We start from the raw sequence: 26620 nt of genomic DNA, 5'->3' as shown, positions 1-26620 counted from the left end.
CGTTTGAGGAGCTCAAAAGCTGCTGGTGCCCAAGTGTTTGTTGATTGCATCACGGTGGGCCGACTGATCCAGCCTGGAAGCTCACCTTGTCTGTCCATCTAACTGCTATTTCTTTATTCTCCAAGAACGCAGAGGCCGACACTGACCAAAGGAGCCCTGCACAGGAGATGAAAAGAAAGCAGTGCTCACCTCTGCAGAGCACAACTTTGAGGGTTTATTTTCCTCCCGTCGTTTCTTTTTAAAGAAGAAAATAGACCTTTGTTCCCGGAAGGGAAGCCCTACCTGCGAGTCAGCGTTAAACACCAAAGTGTTCTGAGTTGAAGGCGGCTGAATTAAAGTCAGCAGTGAAACAAATAAGCAATTAAAATAGCTATTTTAGGAAGCCCTGGAAAGCAGTGGATACAGTATGAATTATTCATTCACACTGCTAGGATGGCTTCTGGGCATTGTCCTCTGTGCCTCTGTTCTCCGGCTCTTGTTCATTCAGCCGCTCAAGCACAGAGAGGGGACACAATACCCTGGCCTTGGGACATGGGTGTCTGAGTGCGTGCACACACACATACACACAGACACATACATGCTCCACAAGGAGGCCAGGTGGCCACTCCAGATGGTGAGACACATGGAAAAGAAGCCCACAGGTTGGCAGACGGCTTCAGCTCCCGTGCCAGGGGAGAATATATGAATTTCCATTGGGCCCAAGAGGGGTGTGTGTGTGTGTGTGTGTGTGTGTGTGTGTGTGTGTGTGTGTGTGAATATATGAATTTCCATTGGGCCCAAGAGGGGTGTGTGTGTGTGTGTGTGTGTGTGTGTGTGTTGTGTGGTCATGCAATTGCGTGTGGTGTCAGGGAGGGGTGGGTCACAAAAGATCACCTGTGCAGTGCAAGAGAATATATATAGTGTTTCTAATACTCTGCACACTTCCTAGCTGCTCTGGGGTTGACTTGGGGGTTCAACAGGCAATGGGTGGGATCTGGACAGTTAGCTGAGCCCCCCCCCCCCGAGCCCACCCACAGATGCGCACAGCAGGCTTGGTGGAAGGCTTCTATCTGACCCTGAAGCCATCAGCTCCTCCTGCTGCCTGACCATAGAGCAGTACTGTACTATCATATCTTACACCCATCCAGGTGACCTTGGACAAGTCCCTTCCTCTCTGGGGGACCTCAATTCCCCCACCAATGAAACCAGCGGGATGGACTCCATCTCAACCAGTCCTTTCAGGTCTGGCACTCCATGGTACCATTCTGTCATGAACATCTGGCCTCTCAGAGGTGACTTGTGTGCTCCTGTGGAAGGACCCAGTGTCACAACCTTTAGTGAATAACAACGTTGCACGCTCAGTGTGCTACACGTGTTGCTCGTCATTAAGTCCTCACGGCAATCCAGTGGAGTAAGTGGTTTGTATCACAACCCCACGGGAAACAGGAGTAAACGCGGCCTTAGAGAGAGATGTTGACAGGTTGCTCAGCTGTTAAGAGGTAGATTGAGGATTTGAATTCAGGTCTTAACTACTACTCAGAAAGTAGATGGCGAGCAGAGAGGGCATAGCTCAAATGGTTGAGCACACGCTTCAGCAGGCATGAGGTCCTGGGTTCAATCCCCATGAACCTCCTCTAAAAATAAGTAAACCTAACTACCTTCCCCCTCATGCCAAAATAAAATAATTAAATACAATAACGGAAGTAAATAAACTTTTTTAAAAAAGAAACTAAATGGAGATAGTGACTTTACATAGTTGGGTGGCCAGAGAAGGGAATTTTTAAAAATACCATGGAATTTAAAACTATCCTATATAGTTTTAAACTATAAAGTCTGGTAAGAAGGAAACATGAGGAGGCTCTTTTTGCCCCAGCTACAAACATTAGGAATGGACATCAGGAATGTTTATTAGGAACACAGCAGGAGGGGCTGTGGGAGAGGGGTGGCTGGCTGAGAAGAAAAAAAGAAAAAGAAGTGGGTTTTAGACAAACTGAAAGAGATGCTCATTCTTGGAGCCCAAGCCAGGAGCAGAAGTCATGGCTGATGAAGGACAGACCTGGTGAGAGATGCACCCAGTACTTACTTACAAGAGAAGAGGCCTCCAGAACTTCATCCACTTGCCTGGAAGACAAATGCATCAGTGACTTGATGCTGTTCTGACCCTTCCCAGGTGGGAAGAATTAAACGCGAAGATATTCAAGGCAACGTTATTTATTTTAGGGAAAGAAAAGACTCAATATCTGTAGGGAATGAACACTTGGTAAACCATGGTTACAATGGTTTGATGCGACCCTTTGAAAGGCATGCTCAGGAAGCATTTTGAATGACAGAAGGGAGCAGGTTCATATTACAGAATTTAAAAGAAATTTTAAAAGCAAGATGCAAAACTGTGCACATAGCATAATCCTACCTGCCTGCAAAAAAAAAAAAAAAAAAAAGGGAAAATGCCAACATGTTGACAGTGTTTGCCTCTCACTAGTGGGGATGAGGTTCAGCGTTGTTTGTTTTTGCTGCTTTCATAACCAGAAATAAGACAAAAAAAGAAAAAAACCCTAAAAATACCAAGGACATTTTTCAACCCAACTTCAGTCCTTCTGTTTAGAACGTCTTACTTCCCCTCCTTAAAAGAGTCATTCTAACATGAATCCTAATTTTCCTCTCACAGAAAAATTCAAAGCGTTCAAAACAAATTCAAAAGCATTAAAAGGCTGAAAGAAAACAAGCAAAAACAGTAGTTACGTGATCCCTGCATAAAAGTGGGGCCACGAAGCGGCGTGGAGGCCAATAAGACCCCCAGAGACAGCCTCCCCGGGTCTCCCCCTGAAAGCCTGAGACCGCCCCCCAAGACTGGACCAGCCTGGGAGCCTGTCTAGAGACTGATGAGAAAGGCTCCTGAGGAGATGTGAAATGTATTACTAGAGACTCTCCCTGCTGACCTCTGGGTATGAAGGACACTCAAAAAAAACCAAACCATTGTCCATCACCCCTAATTTCCACCAGTTCGGTTTTACTGGAGGAGTGCTGGTGGAGGGGGAGAAACAGGGGGGCAGCTTGGAATAGTTTGTGTGTCAAATGGAAAGCTGACAGAGATCAGATCAGAGTGTGATAAGACCTGGTTGGAATACAGGGAAGCAGGAGCTGCCGAAATGACTCTCACCCCAGCCTCCCTGCCCTGCAGACGCCCTGGCCTAGGAAAGGCGGCACCAGCTTCCTGCTGCTCCTCGTAGGGACACAACTCCAAGCTCATTTGGTGCCGACTCCACAGTATTTCACACACTCTGTGCCCTTGTCTTGGCTGTTCCTTCTGCCCAGAACATCTTCCCCTGGACACCTGTTCATCTGAGGCAGGGGACTGGAGAACAGAACTCTCTTTCTTTCTCTTTTTCTTTTTTTTTTCTTTTAACAATATGTATATTTTCATTATTTGTTTATATGTCTGTGACTTCTGTGAGTTTCATGGGGACCTGAGCAATATCTTATCACTGTAACCTCAGCATCTTATAGGACCAGACACCGGGTGAGTGTTCATTGAATGACTAAATGTACTCACAAAAGAGCAAATGAAGAAAGAAATGGTTTCTTAGGATCCCAGCAGGGTTCATTACCATCTTGACCATTCCCCCACTTTACAAATGAGCAAATCAACACTCAGAGGCTCTCCTAAACGGACAGGGCTCCCGGGTCCCTGGTTTGTGCCAGGACTGGCCATGAGCCCACAGGAGCCCTGGCCCGTTGCTGGGTCCTTTCCACCATGAACTGTCTCAATGGGTCCCCCTCCTCATTGCCAGCTGGTAACTGGAGAAGTGTGGCCACAGCCCACTCTCCTTCCCCTGGGAATAGATTACCCACTGGGTAGTCAAAGGAGGCGTCTGTCTCCCACTCCTGAGTCACTCGCACTAGTATAATCATCATCACGCAGAAGTGAGATTTTCCCTGGCACGTGCACTCCCTGGCAGCCCTTGGAGGGCTCTGCTCAGAAGTCCTGGGAGGAGGACGTGACACCCGAGGGTGGAAACGATCCTCGGGGATTGTCTATGGATCTCAGTTACTCGGGAGCTGGTCCTGAGCGCACGTGCCCCCCAGATCACGGCAGGGAGTGGGCCACGGATGCTCCCCGCCGGCTGACTTAGGAGTCCCTTGAGGGGCACGCATGGACTCCGGCTGCTTTTCCACAGACACCGGCACAGAGGAGCCCAGAGCCTTACTGAGGCCAGGCGAGCAGGCAAGGGCCTTGGGGCCACAGAGACCCGGGTTTCCAGCTGCCAGAGCTGGTGCCTGACCCTTCATGCCGACCCCACACAAAGAACGGGGCTCGGGAAGTGTGGCCTCCTTCCCTTCCTTCTGCTTTCTCTCCTGCATGAAGCCTCCCGAGAAACATGCTTTTTAGTTACTTGGCAAGTCTATTCAGTGGGTTTCACGTGGCAAGATTTCATGGTGGAAAAGGAACATATTTGGGTCCAGGATCAGGGGATGAACCAGGAGCCGTCCCTTTTGCCCTCACTCTCTGCGTCCTATGTGAATGGGGAATTGATCCCTGAGCTTCAGGCTTTCATTGTCCACGTCCTGGACCTTCACCGGCTGGATTCCCAAAGCCCCCGATCTCTCCCCTCTGTTCTCATCATGTCCCCAAAGGAACCATCGCCATCTTGCTCTCTGGCTCTCGGCCCCTCCCTCCCTCCCCAGGTCACAGCCCCTCTCCTCACTTCTCCAGCTGTCAGTTTTCTTGGCTCTTCTACCTCGTCCTTCCTGCTCACCTCCTCACTCTATTGAAAACAAAAAACAAACAAAAAGCAAACAAATCCAATCTTGTCACTCTCCTGTTTCAATCCCTTCAAAGTCTTGTCACCAAAACCAGAAGGAAATCCACACTTCTGCCTGTGGCCCAGCCGTCGTCCACCTCTCCAGCCTTATCCAACTCTCAGAACTCAGCTACCTCACTCCCACCTCCCAGGCTTTGCCCACATGGTTCCCTCCGCCCAGCATGCTGCTCCTGGTTCCTGCCCACACGTCCAAGAGCATACCGGCCCATCTGCATACTGCACGGCTGTTTCCTTCTGTGCCTCTGTCCGGCAGCTCTCAGAGGCCCTCCCAGGCAGCCCTGCCCGAGTGGGTCCCCCCATTACTTCCTATCACTGCATCTGTTGACATGCTGACTGTCTGTCTGTCTGTCTGTCCCACGCAAATGGAGCCAGCCTGCCTAGCTCACCACTGTCTCTCGAAGACGGAGCAGAGTCAGTTGCAGCTCCTACTATGTGCTGAATGAAACAGATGCCTCGTGAGTAATCCTTCCTCTCCAAGGGGAAAAGGTTTCGAGTTTGCTTGGTTTGGTCGTCTTTTTCCTTTTCCCTTCCTCCTGAGGCACCGTCCCTGAGCCCAACACTTACAAAGCCAGCACCAGACTCCTCCAGAGTTCCAGGGTCACAAAGCACATGGCCCCTGTTACAGGCTTGCCCCCGATCCTTGATGCCCTCCATACATCCCACAGCAAACTGGAAACGACCAAGAGCAGGCCCTGAGGAGCCTCCTTGGGAAGACTTGGAACCGACAGGACAAGAACAAGTCCACAGAGGAGAAACTTGCTGATGGAAGGGACGACATGGGCTTCCAGAAACCTCTCCCTATAGACTGGCAAAGTCAGATCCTGCAATGAGGTCCATGGTGAACACCAAAGGGGACTTCAGGAATTAAGATTTTTGTCCCTAGGACAGTGCTCATGCTAGGCACACCTTGGGGTCCCGAAAAATGCAGAATGGAAGAAAGAAAGTTTTTTTTAAGTAAGCTAAAATATATTTCAGAAATTTATCCAAATAGTTGAAATGTGATTTTCCTTACAGAACAAGCAAATCAATGCAAAAGGATTCAACGGTGAACCTTGATTTATGTCTGCTCGATGGCCTCAATACTCAAAAACAAAAAATGAAAAAACACTCATGTTCAAAGGAGCTTGAGCTAATGAACAAATACCTCTTGCAGAGTTATTATGCGCCCAGCCCCGCACATGCACATGAGCTTACAACTAGCTGGAAATAAACACACAAGTAGATCCACGCTTGCACGGGAATATACCTGGGGGCATGAGAACAATGAAGACATGGTTCAAAATAGAACTTTCATAAAAGGGGCCACTGGATTCAGAGAAAGGAGAGCCTGCAGGCTGACTGCTCCTGGGAGGCTCCCAAGAGGAAGCAGGAAGTAGCCTGGGTCCTGAAGGGCAACACTTGTTCTCGTGTGCAGCAGAGAGGAGGGCCTCGAGAGGGGCTGTGACTGGCCGGATGGCCCACAGCTACGGAGGGACAGCGTCAAGTCCATGTGCCAGGCCAAGGGGGCCAGGCCCCCCACCCCTGAGGCTTAGGGAGGGGAGGAGAGGCAGCCCTGATTCTCCAAGGTGGAAAGACTTGGCCAGGTCAGAGTAGGCTGATGCCAGGAACAAGGTTGTTCCGTGTTTGCACGTCAACGGCATCTTGTCTCTTTACTTAGGAACTTCACATGCAAAGGGCAAGAACTACCTCAGGGCCTGGAAGAAAATTCTGGAAGGGAGAGCCAGACTGGTCACGGGAGCTGCTCCAGGGAAACCTGGGGGGGAAGGGGGAAGGCTGGTGGTGGCCTCCTCTTAGGGAGGCAGGAGAAGAACATGAGCAGACCTGCAGAGCTGAGCCTGGGGAGCCCCCAGGACGAGAGGCAGCGGGGACCGCCTGTCCCGGGCCCCCTACCAGAGCCCAAAATACACAGAAGGGTTTCCACGTGGGAGCGAGGCTGCTAGTGGAGTGGACGCAACATGGGTGTTGGAGCATCCAAGTCCAGGTTCGAGTTTAAGTCACTGGCCAGCTGGTAAGTGACTTCACCTCATTAATGATAATAACAGTAGGAGTCCTCACTTGCAGGGCATTTGGGAGGCACTGACCTGAGAGTCACAAGTATTAACTCAGTTTACCTCTCCTAGCAATCCTGTGAGAGGACCCTGTTTTGCATCGTTAAGGATCACGATCTGCATTTTAGACGGAAACCGAGGCATAAGTTGGAGCTCAATGAATGATACTTGAATAACGGCCAGATAAACCCAAAGCACAGCGGAAGCCGGAAATGCCTGCCAAGGGCAGACCATGGGGTTCTTTCTTTGTCAATGTTATTTCATTCCCTGGCTGGATACCCCATTTCTCAGATGATGAAACTGAGGCTCAGAGGGGTTAACTTGCTTAGAGTCACAGGGAAGCAATAGGGATAAGAAGCCAACTGTGTCTCAATTGTCAACAGTTGATGAGCGTGTCCAGAACAGTGTTTTCCAAACCGTGTCTGTTAAAGTTTATTGAGCTCTTCCCCGTGCCAGGCTGCATGCTTAGCGCGCTGTGTTCCTTTCTCATTTTACTTCCCCGTCTTCCCTCTGAGGTCAGGTCTCGGGTGACCACCGGGTCACAGCAAAGAGGGGCCCACCGCTGGAAAGGAGCAGCTCTGGGCTCTGAATCCACACCGGCTCCTTCGACTCCACCAGCTGCCTCTCCAGGATGACAAGGTAGAGACTGTGGGGCAAAGCAGGGTATCCTGGGTGGAGAGCATGTGGGGAGTGAGCAAGTCACCGGGCAGACATCCCGGTCTCAGGATCCAAGTATAAACAGGACACTGAGCGAGCAGGTGGCATTTGCACAGAAACAGCATGCCCGCGGGCAGGCCTCCGCGCTGTTCTCCCAGCGCCCCCGCCTCCCGGCCTCTCTCCTGCCTCCCCTCTGCCTGCGATGCCCTCCCCCCTTCTCTGGGGTCAGACTCCTCCCCAGGCCCCTAGGGGAGCACCCTGTTCTGATCTCCCACAGCACTTCGTCCAGAGCCCCCCTTCCTCACATTCCATCTCGTCGCACCTTCATTGTGTCTCTCCTACTGGAGTGGAGCTGGCTTCGAGGCAAAGTCTACGCTGGACTCATGTCTGAATCCCTCCAGTACTGTATTTTCCCACGTGTATATGATGCTTTTCGGTGGCACACAGGACAACTTCACGTGGCAAACACACGAGGCAGGACCAGGCATTGGATCTTTCAGGATCTTTTCAATCCCCTTTCAGCTTTTCAGATTCGATCAAGAACAGAGTCTCAGTGTGGTGACGTGTCTCTAACACCTCCAACATCTGCCAAGCTCCCGTTGAACAAAGAGATCAGACTCCAGGCTCAGACGTATCGGCTAGGGACTGATCACATCATTTTGCTTCTATTGGCCGTTGCCAGCGATCAGGAAGAGGGAAACTGAGAAGAGGGTACCCCAATGCCTGAGTGACAAATCTGCAAGAGGGTGTTCCGATGACGGAAGTTTGAGAAACCCTGATTTAACTCACTGCCTGCAATGCCTTGGACGTTAATAGACATGTGTTGAGCAAAAGGCAGAGTAATCCAAAGAGCAGAAGACTGAATGAATGGACAAATAAGTGATCATGAAGATGACAGCCTTTCCTTCACTGCTCGCCCCCCATGTCCTGCCCTTGGCCAGACACCCTTCATCTCTGAGTGGAGAACAGAGCGTTGCTGGACAGTCGGAGCCAAGGGGATGTGGGAAAGTCAGGCCAGAGAAGGAGCTCTCAGCTTCTGGCCAGGTGCCCCTCGGGGCCATATGGACGACCTCCTGGGGACTGGGCCCTGCGGACCAGCAGGGGAAGATGTGGAGGACAAGGTTTGGGGTTCTGCACCCATTTTTGCCCTTTCTGGTGAGCATGTTGCAAATTTCCCGGGGCAATTACCTCTCTAGGATTCTCAGCCCGTGTGCTTTGGTGGAAAGTTGATTCTACCCTGGCTCTAGAGACGGGTATTTGATGTCGGCTGGATGAAACCCCACCCTGTGCCCCTGAACTCTGGCTTCTGGTTCAGGGCCAGGCAAGTGACCCAGGAGGGACCCATGAGAGTCAAGCCCAGGACTTCTGTCTGAGCCGTGAAGGACAGAGACCCCCTTTTGCACTCGTCTTGAATCCTAGAAGCTCACCATATGGAAACTGAGAATAAAGCCAATAGGGCAGCAGGTGGAGCCAGGAGACAGAGGAACCCGAGTCCTGCAGCCATCATCGGAGCCCTGGGGCTGACAATGACTTCTGCTGGATTTCCTCAGTCCCTGCCCAATCTACCCCTATAGTATTTGATGTCCAGTGTGGCTGAGGGTCCTGACATCCTGGAGGAACGACCTGGAGATGGCAGGTGAAGCAGGAGTTTTAAGCAGCATAGGTGGAGAGCTCACGTTCGGAGGGCCCTGCCAGGTGGTACCCACACGGACCACCACCCTGTCTGCTGGGTGGAATGTCGAGTAATAGTTTGAGGAAACAAAGGCACTACGGTGGCTGCTTTTGGTCACAGAGTTGGGGCTGGTGGACCTGCTGGTCCAGACCAACTTTTCCAAAAGCTGGAGGGTTTGGAAGACCCAGGTCCAGTGGGCTAGGGGTAGTCAGCCCCACTCCCAGCCCTGCTCTACCTTGTCTGCAAACAGAAGCAAAGGGAAGGAGAGCCAGTTTAACAAGGGGGGAAGAACGCAGTGCTCCTCCAGGCCTGTCACAGCAGACCAGGGGGTAAGTCCCGGCCTAGAGCAGCCACTCCCAGACTGCGCGACCTTGGGGAATTGCTGGGACAGGTGCTCAGTAACTCGTGGAGGGCTGGTAACGCCAGCTGTGGGGCTGTGCTGAACGCAAGGCTGCCTGGCTGTGACCAGGACCCACAGAGCGGGACAGGAGGCAGAAAGCCTTTACAGGGAAGAGGAAAGGGGGCCCCTGGAGCTCAGTGTTGGAACACATTTAAAACAAAACAAAACCCTCCCTGGATGTGTGAGGCAGGAGATCCTGTCTTCAGGAGATTTCAGGAGGCTGGCTCAGAGACAGGCGAGCAAGGGGAGAACTGGGCAGGGGGTCCGAAACCTAGGTGCCCAAGAGGACCTGCCCCTCTGTGACGGAATGACCTTGCAAGTCCCTGCAATGTAATTACGGGCACTGGTTGTGAAAGGACTTTCAGAAATAAATCATTATGTCCAGTCATCTCATTGGGGAGACGGAGAAAGTGAGGGGAAATGACCTGGTGATGGTCACTCAGTGGTAGAGTGGGGAGGAAAACCCACCTTGCTCCTCCATTTACCAGCTCTAGGACCTTGGGCACAGCGCTTGACCTCGCCGTGCCTCAGTCTTCTCTTCTGTAAAATGGAACGTGGTTGAGGCATGTTACCTATTACAATCCTCAGACCCCTCGGGAACTCCTTTCTTCCCATGTCCCCAAGCAAAGAACCTAGACTGTAGTTTGGGGACCGGTCACCTCTAGCCCCATCCCAACCAAATTCCTTCGAGGCCACATTCAGGAAGGCCCTCCTCGGGCCCTGTCCCAGGTGGAACACTCTCATCTTTCTGTGTGTTTCAAGTGGACCTTAACCAGACAACCACACCTCAGCCCTCCCCAACCCCAGCTCTCGGGAGGAAGCCTTTGCACTTCCTCCTTGGAGAAGCCCGTGTTTGTGATGGCCGTCACCTCCAGCTAGCAAGCCGGCCAGGCTCCCCGCTGGCCGGCTGACATCGAGGTGGGATAAAGGCAGGCCTGTGCTCCCGGCCAAGCTCCCACCCCACCCCGGAACTTGCTGAGAGGTGTGGCCCAGGATCGGGACAATGCTGTGTGGCCCTCCCCTCTGCCAGCAGTGCCAGCAGCTCTTCCCCTCCGGCCGTGGATTAAAGGGGACTGGGTAAGTGCCCAGGCGGAATAAAGCCTGCAAACATCCTGGGGACGTGCCCCTCCTTGGCAGGAAAATAGGAGCGAGGGTGAGGGTGACGGCTCGGGTCTCCCCCTGCCCCACCCCCACCACACACACAGAGCAGTTGCGTCCCCTCTGCTCAGGACCAGCTCTGCCACTGGGCAGCTGGGTGCCCGGCACACATCACTTCACCCCTCGGTCTGCACCCCCCGACTTGTAGAACGTGGCAGACAGGAAGACCTATCTCACGTGGGTAAAAGAGCTCAGGCACGCCACGAGTTTGCACCGTGCTCGGATACAGCAGGTGCTCAACACGCTCTCGTGCCAGGCATGTTGAACGAGTAAACCAGTTGCCTGAACACCACTCCTCTGACCTCACAGACCAGGTTAGATCCCAGCTTTGCTTCAAATGACTTATGATCCTTCCCTGTAGACAGTGACCTTCCCAAGGGCAGGCAGCAGGCCTGCTCAGATCACTGCGGTATCCGCAGGGGACGGTGGACAGCATAACGCCTGGTGTGTACGGTGACAACGAACACACAGGGATTTGTTTTTTCAGACTGACTTTGCCTGGCAGTGACTTTGTGTCAAAACCTCCAACAGATTTCACCCAGGCTAATAAAGGAAATGGATCCCCGCTTTCTTCAGCTCCCTGCCCTGACACTCGAGTGGAGGGTGGATGAGGGAAAATGAGGCCTGTGTTCAGATCAGGCCACAGGCAGACAGAAGGGCAGACACAGGGTTTTCGTCCCACGTTAGCAGGGGACCCACAAACAGGTCCCAACAGACAGAGCAAAGACTTCACAGGACCTCTCTCTCCACACCAGCATCTCAACAAAAGGTGTAAGGAAGGTCCTGGAGCAGCCGCTGGGATCTGGCACACAATTCCAGGCTCCCTCTCCAGCCGAGGCAAGGGTGAGCACTGGGGGAGGCAAATGGGAAGCTGGAACGGACCCCACCATGGCGAGCTGCATACGCAGTCCCCTATGGAACTGCTCCTCCGCTAGGGGGCTGTGGCCCAAACTCATTAAATCCAGAATTCCCAGCATCCCAGGCCCCGGAAACAGCGCCCACCCACACAGTGGTCCAAAGTCATTGCAGCTACTTAGGGAGACCCTGCCCTTGGCCTCTAGGGAGGACCCCTGTCACTCAGAGGCTGGTCTGGTGGGTTAGCGGGGTATTGCGCATGCCTGGGGGGTGATTTCAAAGGACCCCATCAGGAAAGGAAGGAGGACCTTGAATATAAGCCCAGAGTCACAGATTCAGAATAGTTTTCTTACTCTAGAGAAACAATGCCTGTTCCCGCACTGCTCAGCTCCCCCTGCCCTGCGTGCCCCCCACCCCTGCCCTGAGACTCCCAAGAGACCCTCAGAACGTTTGTCCAGTGCCCCCAAATCAGAGCGGAAGCATCTGGGGGCTGGGGGAGACACCCTGCCTGACTTAACCTCTAGGCTCTTACTCAGATCACTCCATGAGGACCCAAGCATGCACTGCCACATTAAAAAGCAAGGCACATTCGGCAATCATTTCTAAACTACCCCCAATGTATGGAACAATCACTCAAAAAGCATAGCAAACTTAGGCCCTGGGAGCTCCCCAGCTTTTACTTTTTAACTAATTCTAACTAGGCACACAGGTTTCTCAGCAATGGCTCAGCGGCATGCCTTCGCTCAGGGCAAACCAGGAGATGTTCCTGAGTATCTTGCACGCGTTTATGCTCCCAACAAGGGTTTCAGGCATGTCTACCAAGTGCAAGGTGTGTGCGGTCTCTTTTGCAGGTTTTGCACTTCCGAAATAACAGGTTCCTAGCCCAGCTCCAGACCTGCTGACGCCGGTCTGTGGGCTTGCGCTTCCCAGGCCCTTTTCCTCGCTGCTTCTTCACATCAGATACAAGGGACCTGATTCATTTTAGGGAGCAGGTTGCTCCAGGCAGCTGGAGATCCCGGCTGCAGCATCCTGGTCCAATGCCCTTGAAGGTGTGTGCCCCTCTTGGCCATGGGGTCTGTTAAGAAACGGGTCAGTCATTTCTCCCTGCCATGTGGTGCAGGGTAGAGCCTCTCACACCACACAAAGGCCTGAATGCCGGCAAGACTCTTGTCCTCAAACTTTTAGGTGGTTCTCCTTCTTGCTGTAACTTTTATTTTTATGTTATTTATTTTTTTTACATTTTTTTTATTGAGTTATAGTCATTTTACAATGTTGTGTGTCAAATTCGTGGAGAGCACAATTTTTCAGTTATACATGAACATACATATATTCATTGTCACCTTTTTTTTTTTGCTGTGCGCTACTGTAACCTTATTTATTTTAAACCTTGAACTTGGATGTAGGGTGTCACTAATGTTGTGAACCACAGCTCTGCAGAAAAACTGGGCCACAGAAGAGTTACAAATTCTGGTGAAAAGTACAAACAACAACACTTGGTAATAATAATAATAATAACAAGAACAATGAACACCTACTAAGGGTACTATGAGGGCTAAATGAAAACTCAGTAGATGCCTGGCCTCTGAAGGATGCATGATCTACTGGCCCTACCCTGGAGGGCTTGCACAGGCAAGCCTGCTGCTTCCCTTCCCTCCATCCCTGCCTGGTTGGCACCTCTGCACCCTGCAGCTCTCAGCCCAAGCCCTGCTGACACGGCCCAGGGCCCACCAGCCCACCTACCAGAACCTGTAACTCTGCTGCTAAAGCTGTCACACTGGTTGTTTTGTGTGTCTGATGGCCCTGTGGTCTCCCAGGAAGATTCATAAGGGCAGGGACATGTCTGCTTTGCTCTCCTGGTCTCTCCGGCTCCTTCCACAGCAGTTGCTACGCAGGAAGCTCCCAAGAGAGCACGGACTCTGGGACTGGACCGCCTGAGTTCTGACCACAGCTCTGTCACACGCTAGCTGTGGGACCTGGGCACGGAACCTCACCTTTCCCTGCCTCAGTCTCCTTACTTGTGAAACAAGGGTAAGAGTACTGTCTACCAGGTGCCCAAGAGAAATGAGAACCTATCCACACCCCAAAGCATGTAAATCAATGTTTGGAGCAGCATTATTCATAACAAAGAGTAGAAATAACCCAAATATCCATCAATGGATGAGTGGATAAACAAAATGTGGTAAATCCATAAAGTGGAATATTACTTGGCAATAAAAAGGAATTAGGTACTGGCACAGTGGAAGTCATGACGTCATGGATGTACCTTGAAAACTTTATATTCAGTGAAAGAAGCCAGACACAAAAAGCCACATAGCGTATGGTTTCATTCATATGAAATGTCCAAAATAGATAAACCTATAGAGACAGAAAGTAGGTTAGCGGCTGCCTAGGGCTGGGGGTAGGGATGGGAAGAGACTGAGGGGGTGATGGTTAAGGGGAGCTGGGTTTCTTTTTTACGGTGATAAAACATTCTAAAAGTGATTATGCGATGGTTGCAAAACTCCATGGACATGCTAAAAATCATTAAATTGTGTATTTTAAATGGGTGAATTGTATGGTCTTTATATCTCAATAAAGCTGTTTTTACAAAAAAATCATAGTACCCATCTCCTAGGATTGTTATAAGGATTAAATATTATTTGCAAAAGTGTTTGTTACCTAAACTACGTAATAACTCGCTCATTAAACCTTGACTACACGCTGGACATTCTGCTAAGCATTTCACAAACAGAACATTATTTCAGCCACATAGCCCGCGGAGGGAAGTACTCACCCACTTTACAGATGAGGAAACTGAGGCTCTCAGAGAGTAAGTAGCTTGCCTAAGGGGATATGGCTGGTAAGTGGCAGAAGCAGGCAAAACCCGTGCTGAACCACCAGAGACAGACAGAACAATGTTCCCCAAACCTTGGGGCTCCCTGGGCTTGTAGTGGGAACCACTTGGCAAAAACAAACGACATCCTCACTCACATCAAATGAGATCCCCACCTCCCCCACCCCCCACCCCGACCCTAAGAGCTGTCAGCTGGCGTTCTTTCTCACTAGGCGGCTAGTTGTCCCCCGGTCCCAGGCGCCCCTGCTCTGGGGGAATCTGGTTTCTTCGAGGATCCCAGCTGATGTGCTCTGCTTCTCCCCACTCAAAGCGTCTTCGATCGGGGGACTCTGGGGTCCTCACACCTGCAGGGGGTTGGGGCTTCTCTGGAATCCCTGGTCCCTACAATGGCCAGGACTCGTTTCTTAGCACCTCTCAGCACCAATTCCAATTCATACTTTATAAATCTAAAAAAAAAATTAAACAAGGTCCTGCCACGTCTCTGTTAAAGGCTTCCCAGTGTCTTCTCACTACGTTCAGAACAAAACCCACACTCTTCCCCAGGCTTGAATACCCCTCATGTCAGGCTCTCTGACCTCCTTCAGCTCCTTCCCACCAATTCTTCCAAGGCCCCCTCCACGGCAGCCACCCCGCACAGTCCGCGTCATGCTGGGAAATCGCTCCTCCTCGCTCCACGTGGCTGGCTCCTGGGTTTTCAGATCCCAGTTTAACTGTCACCTTCCCAGAGAAGTCTTACTGACTGAGCCATCCTAATTAGGTCACTCTAGTTTATTCTCCACCAGGGCACCATTTTCTTTCCTTTATGGAACTTACGACAATAGGCAATTATATGTTTATTTCTTTTTTTCAGTCATTTAGTTTCTGCCCCCCTTACCCCCATATGATGCACACTAGACTACAAGACCCACGTGAGCAAGGACCAGATCTGTCTTGTCTGTCACCAGGCCTGCACCATGGGTGCGTAACACAGATTTCAGGGTGTCTCGACCTTGGCCTTCACCATGAGCCCCTGCTGCGGGACATCTGGGGCCAGGTAACTCTTCGTTGCAGGGGAGCTGTACTGCACACTGTAGAATGTTTAGCAGCATCCCTGGTTCCTGATCATTAGATGCACCTCCCAGTTGTGACAACCAAAAATGTCTCCAGACATTGCCAAATGTCCCCTGGGGCGGGGGTGGGTGGGAAAGGAGTTGACAAAATCTTCCCCAGTGACAAACCACTGATGTATCTGTTGAAAGAGTAAGTCAAAAGTAAAGAGAAAAAATAACTCATCGCAAGAGTGGGGCATATGGATATTAAGCAGGCTGTCCCCTGACACATGTCAGAGTGGAAAAGGGAGGGAAGTTACAAGTTCGGGTCTTCACAGGACCCCAACGATTCTGCCACCATCAGCTGGTGTAGATGGTTGGGGGGCAGATAAGGGAGTATGAGGCAACGCTCCCTTTTCTTAGAATGCCACCCCAAACTTTACACAACTCAAGATTATCTAACGGGGTGCCAATTCCCAACTGCAGTCATGGCATGTTAGAAATGCCATGTGCTTTGCAATCGTGATGATGAATGATGGCTAGTATTAGTTGAGTACATCCACCACGCTGTGTAACACTAGGACCTGAGGTGGGCGTCATCACCGTCCCAACGCACCGGAGAGACTAAAGCACAGAGAGGTTTGGTATCTAGTCTCCCAGGCACAAGTTGCGAAGTGAAGGTGCGGGGATTTGAGCCCATCCGGTTTAAATGCAGCTGTCTTGCAATAGCCACTAATTGACATGGATTTCGCAGCAAGTCAGAACCCTCGCCACACCACTACGGTGATGAATTTCATCTTTACTCCCTACAGTGAAGCCAGTGTCTAAACACACCAGAAGGGTGTTGTTCTAGCTCAGCTCCTTCTGACTTGGGGCCCTGAGCAGGTGGGAGACCACAAAGTATTGCTTTTAAAAATAAGAACGTGCCCTGGCTCTCCTATTGGACCCAAAATTATAGAAGCAGAGATGGCTGACCACACTGGAGAGACCTTTGGAAGTCACCTACTGCTGGGGATCTCAAGCAGGGTTCTGTCTGAGGCGATGTGGGTCACCCGAGACCCACGTAACCAGGCGGGCTGGCCACAGCAGGAGAGGGAGGCAAAGGCGGGGTTCTCATGCCAGGGGTCAGGGCAAGATTCCACTGGGAGAAATGGCTCCATGGCTAAAAAAAACATGTGAAAACCCCTGATAAGAGTCCAATGCCCTTGTTATAGTTGAGGAAACTGAGGACCAGAGAGGAGAAGTGATTCGCTCTAAGCAACACAGACTTCCCAGTTCCCCTGCGGGAAGGAAATCAAAGACTTTGCAGGTGGATGGAACTGTGTTTGAATCCGGGTTCTGTCCCTTAATTAAGTTCTTTCACTTAAGGGTGTGTTGGGAGGATCAGATCACATGAAGCATGCAAAGTGCTTAGCACATTTCCTGGGGGCATAATAGATGCTCACTAACCACCTGCTATTCTCTCAGCCCATCTTTGACTTTGGTGGCACCTCAGTTGGGGAACTGCTGCTGAGATGTCCCTGCTCCCTCAGGAAGCATGCCGCAGCACCCTCGCCTCTTCCAGGGCCGTGCGATGCCAAGGAATCCTGGAAGGCACACCTCTCCCAGCAAGAAGCAGGTCTGGGTGATGAGGGAAGCGTGCCTTAGACGCTCCCACCTCGCAGCTCCCTCAGAAAGAATGTGTTGCATGATTGCCCCTTTTATCTCGATGTTTTTCAGAGAAGGGGGTGAAAAATAAAGGCCAGAACTTCAAGGTCAGGTTCACTTCCCTGCAGGCTCCTCCTGGGCTGAAATGAAATTTCAAGAATGCAGCCTCTGGGCTGCCGTTTACATTCTCACCCTCTCTGGTATCCAGGAGACCAGAGGGACCTGTCGCATTCCATCCCACCAACCAGCCTCCTCCGCGGCATCCTGCTGGGGGCAGGGCCTGCCACTGGCTCTTGGGAGGAGCATCACTGCTTAGCAGGAGGGTCCGCAATTCATTCATTTGTCCAACAGATATGCTCAGAGCTTACTGGAGCCAGGCGCTGGGGATGCAGTTTGATGGAAAACGGCCCTAGCCCCCGCTCTTGGGAAGCTTGCAGTGCTGCAGAGAAGACGGTCATGCGAATAACGTGAGCAGTTCTGCAAAGCAGCAGCGCACAGAGGCGTGAGCCTGTCTTCCGGGTGGGTCTGAACAACTCAGCAGTATGAGAGGAGGCTCCGTGGAGTAAGTGCTGATTAAGTTCAGGGCTGAAGGGGAAGCAGGTGTTAATTAACAGGTGAAGAGGGGAGGGAAGAAGGTCCACGTAGAGGCACTAGCCTTTGCAAATGCATAAAACTGCCATGCGTTGCAGACCTGTGGTCAGAGTACAGTTGGGGGGTGGAGGGGGCAGGATGGGTCAGGAGAGGCAAAATCAGGTATTTATGTCCCATGTGCCACGCTAGAGCATCCAAGTGTTCCTAAGGCAAGGGTGGCGGGATCAGACTGATTTTCTCTAAGAACCTTGTACCATGGAGAGGGGAGTGAGGAGAGAAAAAGTTAGGGAACTTCAGTAGCAGCGTCCAAGTCCTCAAAATGAGGGATCTGGGCTGATGGTGGAGGGTGGGGAGCTGTGCAGGTGGAGCCTGGGTGGGCTGCCCTCCTTCCACACGTCCCTCTCCTGGCAGACCTGGCATCCACGGCAGCCACACCAGCAGTGAGTGAGCTCGGCATTTCTAGACAGACATCACTTCTGAGCAGCCTCTCTGGGTTGCAAAGGTCTCAGAGGGGCTACCCGTCATCTGACAAACCTACACTTGGCCTTGCATCAGGATCACTCCAGGCAGGAGAAGCCTTTTTCCCCACGGTGGGGTGCACAGCATCGAGGGCACGTAAAGGCGGTAAAGAGATTGTCAAGAATTGTAACGACACACACGTTTTCAGGCACCTCTAGTGTTAAAGGGGCGTTTCCTCCAGTTCCAGAAGGGAGAGGAGGGTCTGTAGAAGCTTGTTGGATGCTATGCATACAGGAGAGGTACTCAAAAAAACATTTTGAGGCAGGAATTGGGAGAGAGAAAGGGGAAGGCGACGAGACAGTCAACTGGTTGGTTAGTGATTTCTCTGAAACCCCAATGAGCCTCGGGGAATTCTTGGTCTCATGAACGGGGAGATGCTGGCTAGTTTTCAGCCAAGTTAGATGGAGATCCAAACCTGGCTGTCCAGCCCCTGGAGTTACATCCCCAGAGATTTGAAGGTCAGGAGGTCAGAAATGGGGCTTGAGACACTAAAGGTACCTCCACTCAATTTTTAAAATACAAGTTAAAAAATTAGATAAAAAATAATAAAGTCAGAAAAAAAAAAAAAAAAACCACTTGCAAATACAGGCAGCAAAAACTTTCCCCTCCTTACCCATGGATACAAGCCCCTCAAATAACAAGAAAGTTAAGATTTCCGTCTCAGTTGTGTGTGGAATCTAAAAAGAAAAAAAGCTCATGGAAACAGAGAACAGACTGGCAGTTGCCTGGGGAGGGGGGCTGAATTGGGTAAAGAGGGTCAAAAGGTACAAACTTCCAGTAATAAAATAAGTCAGTCATAGGGATGTAATATACAGCATGGTGACTGTAGTTAGTAATACTGTATTGTGTTTGGAAGTTGCAAAGAATGTAGATCTTAAAAGCCTTCATCACAAGGAAAATAAAACTTGTAACTCTGTATGGGGATAGACGCTAACTAGACTTACTACAATGATCATTTCACAAGATATACAAATATCAAATCACTATATTGTACACCTGAAACTAACATAATGTTATATGTCAATTATCTTCAATTGAAAAAAAAAGATTTCCTGCGTGTCCTTCCAGAAATACTTTCACGGACACATCAGCAGTTGTATGCACTCAGACACACACACACATACACATCCACAGACACACATCCACACGATTTCATCAAACCCAAGAGAGCAAGCCTCAATTACAAAAGTTTTATTATATATACAACAAAGAAAGAATAACACTGCCAATAAATTATGGCGCCACGCTTTATCTTAGAATATTTACTTTACATGAGTTGAAAAAGCTCATTTAGGCTTATTCAGACATAGACTTAATTATATGGCTCTCTTTTCCATATACGAAAAGAAAAAGAAAATGCATTTAGCTCAGGCGTTGATAAGACTGCACCCCTCCTCAGCTCTGAGTCACGCACACCTGTGGGGTCCTCACAGTGCCATTCTTTGTGCCACTGAGCGCTTGGGCAGTGATTCTGGAAAGGGACCTCAGATAATGCCTCTAGCTTACTTCCAAGCTGCTGAAAATTACTTTGAGTTTGGATTCTGGGGCATTCTTGACTTTCCCAGAAGATGTCAAAGACCAGACATCTAGAACAAAGATCAGTCTTAAATGGTTCAGGACTGAAACACAGAAGCGTCAAGGTACCAGTGATGCGAGCAGGAACACCAGAGTCTGTGCGGGTGTTGGCAAGGACTATGCCAACAGCATTTCTAAGATTCAGCCCCAATTTGAAGCTGTTGACGTGTTAACATTTGAAGATGTGAACGCCTTGTCTTTGAAAAGCAAAGAAACAAGTTCATCTTAAAACTACACTCCTTAAAATTACACTCCGGTGCATACGCGATCTCCCTCCGTTGACGTGGAGTCGCAAACTCAAATCACAACATGAGCCAAGCAGGCAATTGAGTGACATGGAAAAGGTGAGGCTGTAGGAACACACAGTGGTTCCAAAGCAATGATGCTCAAAGGGTGATCCTGGACCAGCCGCTATTTTAATTCTGCATGGGCCAAATGTTTCTGTGGGATGCAGAATCCTTTAGAGCCCCTCTGTAAGACTCTACTACATATGGATATAATGCTTTTAAACCCATTTTAAAAAACATAAAACATACTGTTCTGAATCTTCTTGTCTGCTTAATCATAGATCTTGGAGTCCTTGCCATGTCAGCACCTGGGGCTCTTCTGCACTCGGTTAACCGCCCACACAGCACTCCATTGGGTGGATGCCCCCCAAATTACCTCCGCAGCTCCCAGTGTGAGACATTTCGGCTGTCTCCTGGTTGTGTTGCTCTCACACTCAAGGCTGAGTGAGGAAATGGCAAAGCTGCTGTTTGAAGCATGACCCCGGCCCAGGGGGGAGGGGGATTCTAATGGCCCTAAACTGGGGATCGGCTGTGAGTCACCCAGCTTACTTCTTGGCAGCTCTGCCTTGAGGTCGGTTTGAGGCTCTGGGGAAGCGGGGAGGGTTTGGCTGTACAGGATTCTGGATGCACCAGCTGCTTCTTATAGTCAGCGGCTCTAGGGAAGAGGATGGTGACGAGGGTCCAACTCTTTCCTCGTCTTGTGAAGGAAAAGCCGGGCTGGTCTAACAAGATAACTCACAAGTCTAGGAATGTGAAGGAGAGGCTGGGCTGGCAGGATAACTCACAAATCTAGGTATTGGAATACTGATCTGAGTTCGGCTGGACTAACTTGTAAATCCAGGTTAATTAGTGTTGGTTTGCTGGTCATGTTTTTTGCTAGCCAGCTGGATTTTCAAAGATATATTCCTGGCTTTGGAATGTTGGTTTGCTGCCTCCCTGCCTCCACTTTTGTGATAATGATGCGGCTAAAGCTGTTCCATGCCTATTGGCCGAATACCCCAAGCTTGTACTTTACCCTATAAAACCTCATGCGCACGTCTTGGAGGTGCTCAGGGCTTCGGAGTAGAAGACCCTCTGAGCCTGCCGGCGTAATACATCTGAGTACTCCAACCCTCCGAGTGGTGCTTGTTTCTTGGCTGGCCTGTCGTTTCCGTAACAATCTCCCTCTTACTGAATTGTACAGCCTTGTGGTCCCCAAACCCAGACGCAGCCTGCCACAGTCCCAGCAACCTCACTGCATCCTTCTCCCTACTCCCCGTCCCTCTCCCTCCCCTCCCCGTTTCCTCTTCCTCCCTAGAGGAAAAGAAGAAAGAGAAAAGGCAAAAGGGGCCTCAGGGAGTGAGTGTCTGTAGAAGTGAAGGGAGGTCTTAGCTTCATTACCCCAGGACCCCCTCCCACTGAGACCTCCCTGTCCGGCACATTCCATCCACGCAGGGTGGGCTCTGTACAGGTGGGGAGAACAAGAATGATTACCTGATGCTGTGATGAGCATCCACCATCCCAATAAACCCTCGCCATTCTCCAAGTGCCGACTGTTCTCCATTTTATTGATAGGAAAACTAAGTCTAGGAGAAGGTGAATGCCTTTGCACAAGTTATGCAATTTACATGTGGTCTCCCTTCACACAACATCCCAGTTTTTCAAGGGTTTCTTCCAAGGGGGTGTTTCCTGGGCGGCAAATCGAAACTCAGAAGTCTTTTTCCTGGAGAGTGCGGGTCCCAGGCCGATCCCTAAGACCCTCCTATTCAATGTATTACATCCCTGGGTGCGATGAGGGGGATCTGGCTGGGGGTGGCGGGAAATTTGAGGCTTCTTTTAGTAATCATTCAAAGAATTTACATCTTAACCAAAGCCATAGCTATTAACAAACATTGCTTTATGGGGGAGGGTATAGCTCAAGCTGTAGAGTGCATGCTTATTAGCATGCACGAGGTCCTGGGTTCAATTCCAGTACCTCCTCCAAGTATAAATAAATAAAGCCAATTACCTCCCCTCATAAGAAAAAAAAAAGGAGGAAAACAAACAAAAAAACATTGCTTTACACCACTTCACTTTCCCTTTTATTTTTCTACCCTTTTAATTATTGTTTAGCCCTGTTCCTCCCAATTTCATTCACTGACCACCCCTACAGGCAAAGAAGCAAGATGGGTTTTCCTAAACTCTCTTCCCTTCCAGTGGGCCACGGGCACAAGGGCCAGGGGTCCCCACAAGACGGCACTCAGGCTCTGTCTGCCAGTTCCAGGCTCATTAGCACGGCTCGTTAATTATAAACGCTCCCCTCCCCAGCCAGCCCTCTTCCCCAAACACCCCAAACAGCACAGATTAAGTTTTAACTTTTGCTGGCAGGACACCTGCTTCTGAAATTCCTCCTCCCCCATGACCTCCTAGGATTTACAACACAAAGGCAAACATTTACACTGGTTAAGATTTACCAAAAGGAAGTGTGGCCTGGAATGTTTCCTTTGAAGTTCTGTCTCAAAAGAAGAAGGAGCCCTTTTTAAATAGGTAAGGTAAGAAACCTCAAAGCCGCCTCGGTGGTGTCTGACAGGCACTTAGCACAACCAGGTCTCTGCAGTTTCTCACCTGGCGCTTGGCATCAGTACACGTTAACTCCTGAACACACCTCAAAGCTGCGGGTCCTGCTGCTCCAGGATAAACGGGCTTATCAGCCAGTAATGCAATCATGTGGCTTCCTGGAAACCCTAGGGTAGAACTTTCTTCCTGAGATATTACCAAGGGGGGAGGAAGAAGAGAAGAAGGTCCCCCTACAAAGGGGGAGAACCAAAAGGCAAAGCCAGCTCTACAAGTGGGAAGGATCCTGGGGTCCACCTGCTCGCTCCAGGCAAAGGTGATGGGTGTTCTCAGTGAGGCATGTCTGGTTTATCAGGGGTGGGCGAGGGGCTGGGGCTCAGCTGGCCCAGGGTGGATGGACGCTGGCTGAGCTGATGGAGTAAGGGCCACAAACCACAGCAAGCAGTCACCAGACACTGAGATCATATAGATATTTTGGGGGGAAAGGAAGTGAGAAAAAATTCCCCATACCCACCCCCACGACTGCTGGTGCAGGCCGATGGAAACGCTCTAACAAGAAAAGGAAGGAGGCTGTGGTTGTAGGCCCTCTGTGTCCAGTCAGAACCTTCCACTCCTTTAATGAGCACGCCTCATAAGCAGTCAACCAAGAATCCCGACCACGTGGGGCAAGTCGCAGGCGATGGCGGTGCGCACCGCCAAGCAAAGGAGAAGTGATGAAGCCAGGACTCGCCAGGAAATAGCAGCATGAGTAACCGACGTTGACCTAGGCACCTGCTGGCCGCTTCACCTGGTTGCTCACTAGTCCTCAGTATAGACCGCTGAGGTAAGGGTTCTTATCCACACATTGCAGGTGAGATCACTGCAGCCCGCTAATCTGGCCAAGGTTGCCAACGATGCTCAAAAGCTCAGTCTCTTGCCACTGCCCTGCAGGCCGGCCTCCAGATGGAAGATGTGGATTAAAAGCAGCCTGCACGATGTGCCAGAACCACTGGACCCGGACTCCTAAAGTGTGGGAGGCCCATCTCAGCGTTTTTTTCAGCTGGGTGACCTTGAGCAAGTTCCCCAGCGCCCTGAGGGTGTTTCTGATTTCTCTTCTGTCCTCAGCTGCAGCATTTCTGCGGGCTGCGTGTTGGAAGAAGGAGTCCGCATCCACGCACTTGCTCCAACTTCCTCACGGGGCCAGCTGAGCGCTCAGAACTTCACCAGCATGACTGCAACCTAGTTTGGTAAGGCTCTTTGCTCCCTCCTGGGTTCCCTATAAAGGGAGAAGCAAGTTCCTTCCAACAGGAGCTTATGTTCTCTTTATACATCCTTCCAGAGTTGGAAAAGCGGCCAATTTAATGCTCCACTACACGATTTTACACTCAGACTTTCACCACGTGGATGTCTACAAGTACCAGCCTTTCATGGTTCTTCAGTCAAGCTCAGTGCCAGCGAAGTTTCACCTTTCCTTGCCGAGAGAGCGCACATCCAGGGCCCCTGCACATTTATTCTTGGTGCCTCCGGCTTCCCAGCATCTCCTAAACCCACGGTTTCACTCAGAGGAACAGCCCGGTCCTGACTCTGAACTTGATCCAGAGGCCAAAATTACAAACCCATTTCTCGACGCTTCTAAAGCTCAGTTTTCCAGCTCATCAATTGCGGGTGAAAGGATTTACCTTGCAAGGCTGTCAGGGAAGAGTTAATGAGAACCCATCATCAACATTCCAGCACAGTAAGTGCGGGGTCCTTTAACAGACTACTTCAGTGAGTCAGTGCAAGACATGCATGTCAGAAGCAAATACAAAACTATAGGATCCGGAGTGAACAAACGGACTTATCAACAAATGAGGTAATGGAGGGAAGGAGGCGGGTGAGGCTGGGAAGGCCAGTGGGGCCCTGAGTCACGCTAAGAAGTTTCGGGGTTTTCTATGGGCACTGGAGAACCACGAAACGTTTCTGAGAAGGGGAGCCGTTTTCTCTGGAAAGCCCTGTGGAAGAAAATTCCAAAAGTAGTTGCAACATGATTTGCTGGAAAATGACCTTGGAGTCTGGCCACCCTGTTACAGTAGCTGAAGCAAGAAATGACACCTTGACTCAGACAGTGAGCACGGAGACCAGGAAACACAGAGGCCTGGAGAAAGGGTGGGACGGACTTTAAAGACCTCAGCTACCAAAAGGGCTCGAAAGCTCTGTCCTGTCAAAGAAGCAGATTTGCAGGGATAAACTCTCCCCAGTGCTTGTGTTTTGTTCTAGGTCTCACGTGTGGAAAGGAGGCTGTGGTGCCGGTGACCGGAAGTACTAACGTCCATCCCATATTCACCCCACATGAGATGAACAGAAAGCAAAAGCAAACAAAAAGAAAAAAGCATGGCTGTTCACGCGCAGAGCAGCATCATTCACTATAGCCAAAAGGTGGAAGCAACCCCAGCGTCCACTGACAGATGAATGGATAAGCAACATGTGGAACATATAACCAGTGGAATATTCTGCAGCTTTTAAAAAAAGAAGCAAATTCTGACATATAGGACAGCAGGGATTGACCTGGAGGATATTATGCTGAGTCAGATTAAGCCAGGTCCCCAAGCACAAATACCACATGATTCCACGTACACAAACTCATACATACAGACAGAAAGTGGAGTGGGGGGGGGGGGTGCCAGGGGCCAGAACGAGGAGCTAGTGTTTAAGTGGATACAGAGTCAGTTTTGCAAGATAAAAAGAGTTCTGGACGTGGATGGTGTGATGGTTGCAGAAGAATGGGAAGGAACTTAATACCCCTGGGCTGCATGCTGAAAAAATGACTAAGATTGTAGATTTGATGTATTGTGTATTTTGCCACATTTAAAAAAAAAAAGTTTAAAAGGAAAGGAAAGGAAAGGAGAAAGGAGAGGAGAGAAATCATTGCTGGGCTGTCAGCACATGGGACTGAAAACAATGCAATTCTGTGCCAGTCAGGCACACCCTGTATCTGGAAACCTCCTTCCCTTCCAGGCAACATTTCATTATTGCTTAAAAATTCCCCTGACCCCGTCCCCTGCCCCACCTGGTGCTGTCTCAGCCCCCTTTCAGTATCTGAATGGTAGGAGCCAGCCTGAGGTAGACACCGCCCCTTTATCCCCTGTTATGGGACAGACACCTGGAGTTCCCCGTGACCCACACGGACCCCCTGCCGTCCAGGCTGGGGAAGCATCGTCCCCAGTCCTGGCTGGCATCCCATGAGAGGCTGGCAGTTTCCAGAAAACTCTTCATGGCAGGAAGAGGTGGAGCACCCCGTGGCAACAGGCTACAAGGGCTCCAGAGGGACAGCCCCAGGGCCTGCCTTCTCGGGGGGCCCAGGACGGACACAAATGGTCACAAGACGGAGCCCGGAATGAGGCTGTGGAGTGCAGCTGGCTTCTGCCCACCCCTGTCCTGTCACTGGACTCAAAGGAGATGGGGCTGGAATGAGGAAATGCCTCCATCCATCCTTCCCCCAAGGAAGAGCAGGCAAACTTGCTGTGCTGGATCCAGCCACTTATTCATGTATCTTGAACCCGACTACTAGGTGTGTACACGCTTAGGACTAGCGTGTCTTTTTGATGAATTGGCCCATTATGATCAAAGCCCTTTATATCTGCTAATTCTCCTGATTTCGGTAAACTTTGTATGCTAGCATATAGCCATTCCAGGTTCCTTCTGATTAGTACTTGTATGCTACATCTGTCCTATCTTTTTTTACTTTTAACCTCTCTGTGTATTCACATCAAGTGAATCAACTGTAGACAGTCCCTACACTGGAGTCTGGCTTTCTTTCCCCCAACCTGACAGCATCTGCCTTTTAATTAACATGTTTAGCCCGTTTCCTTTGAATGAATTACTGGTATAGCTAGATTGAACTTAACCAATTCTGTTTCTGAATTCTCTTTTCCTTCTTTTAAAAAAATACACTATTATTATGTTTGCTTCAAACAGTCAATTATCTTTTAAAGAAATTAAGAAAAAAATTTTTAATCTTTTCTATTTCTGGTGCTCTTAATTTCCCAGGTAGATCCAAGTTT

At 50.3% G+C, this 26620-nt stretch overlaps 1 protein-coding gene across 2 annotated transcripts in view; it reads right to left on the bottom strand.

Annotated features, from left to right (window-relative positions):
- Positions 1-26620, bottom strand: part of WWC1 (WW and C2 domain containing 1) — a 132121-nt gene that overhangs the window by 80935 nt on the left and 24566 nt on the right. Inside the window, exon 1 of one of the 2 annotated variants that reach the window (XM_064480083.1) lies at positions 10045-10112. The exons of the other annotated variant lie outside the window; for it this stretch is intronic. The gene's annotated coding sequence lies outside the window, so the exon portion shown is untranslated. Of the gene's footprint in view, positions 1-10044; positions 10113-26620 lie in introns of those variants that run through there. 2 annotated transcript variants of the gene reach the window in all.

This window comes from Camelus dromedarius, chromosome 27 (assembly GCF_036321535.1).
Source record: "Camelus dromedarius isolate mCamDro1 chromosome 27, mCamDro1.pat, whole genome shotgun sequence".
NCBI lineage: Eukaryota > Metazoa > Chordata > Mammalia > Artiodactyla > Camelidae > Camelus > Camelus dromedarius.
Note: the sequence above shows the minus strand (reverse complement) of the source record. Positions and strands in the feature narration are given on the sequence as shown.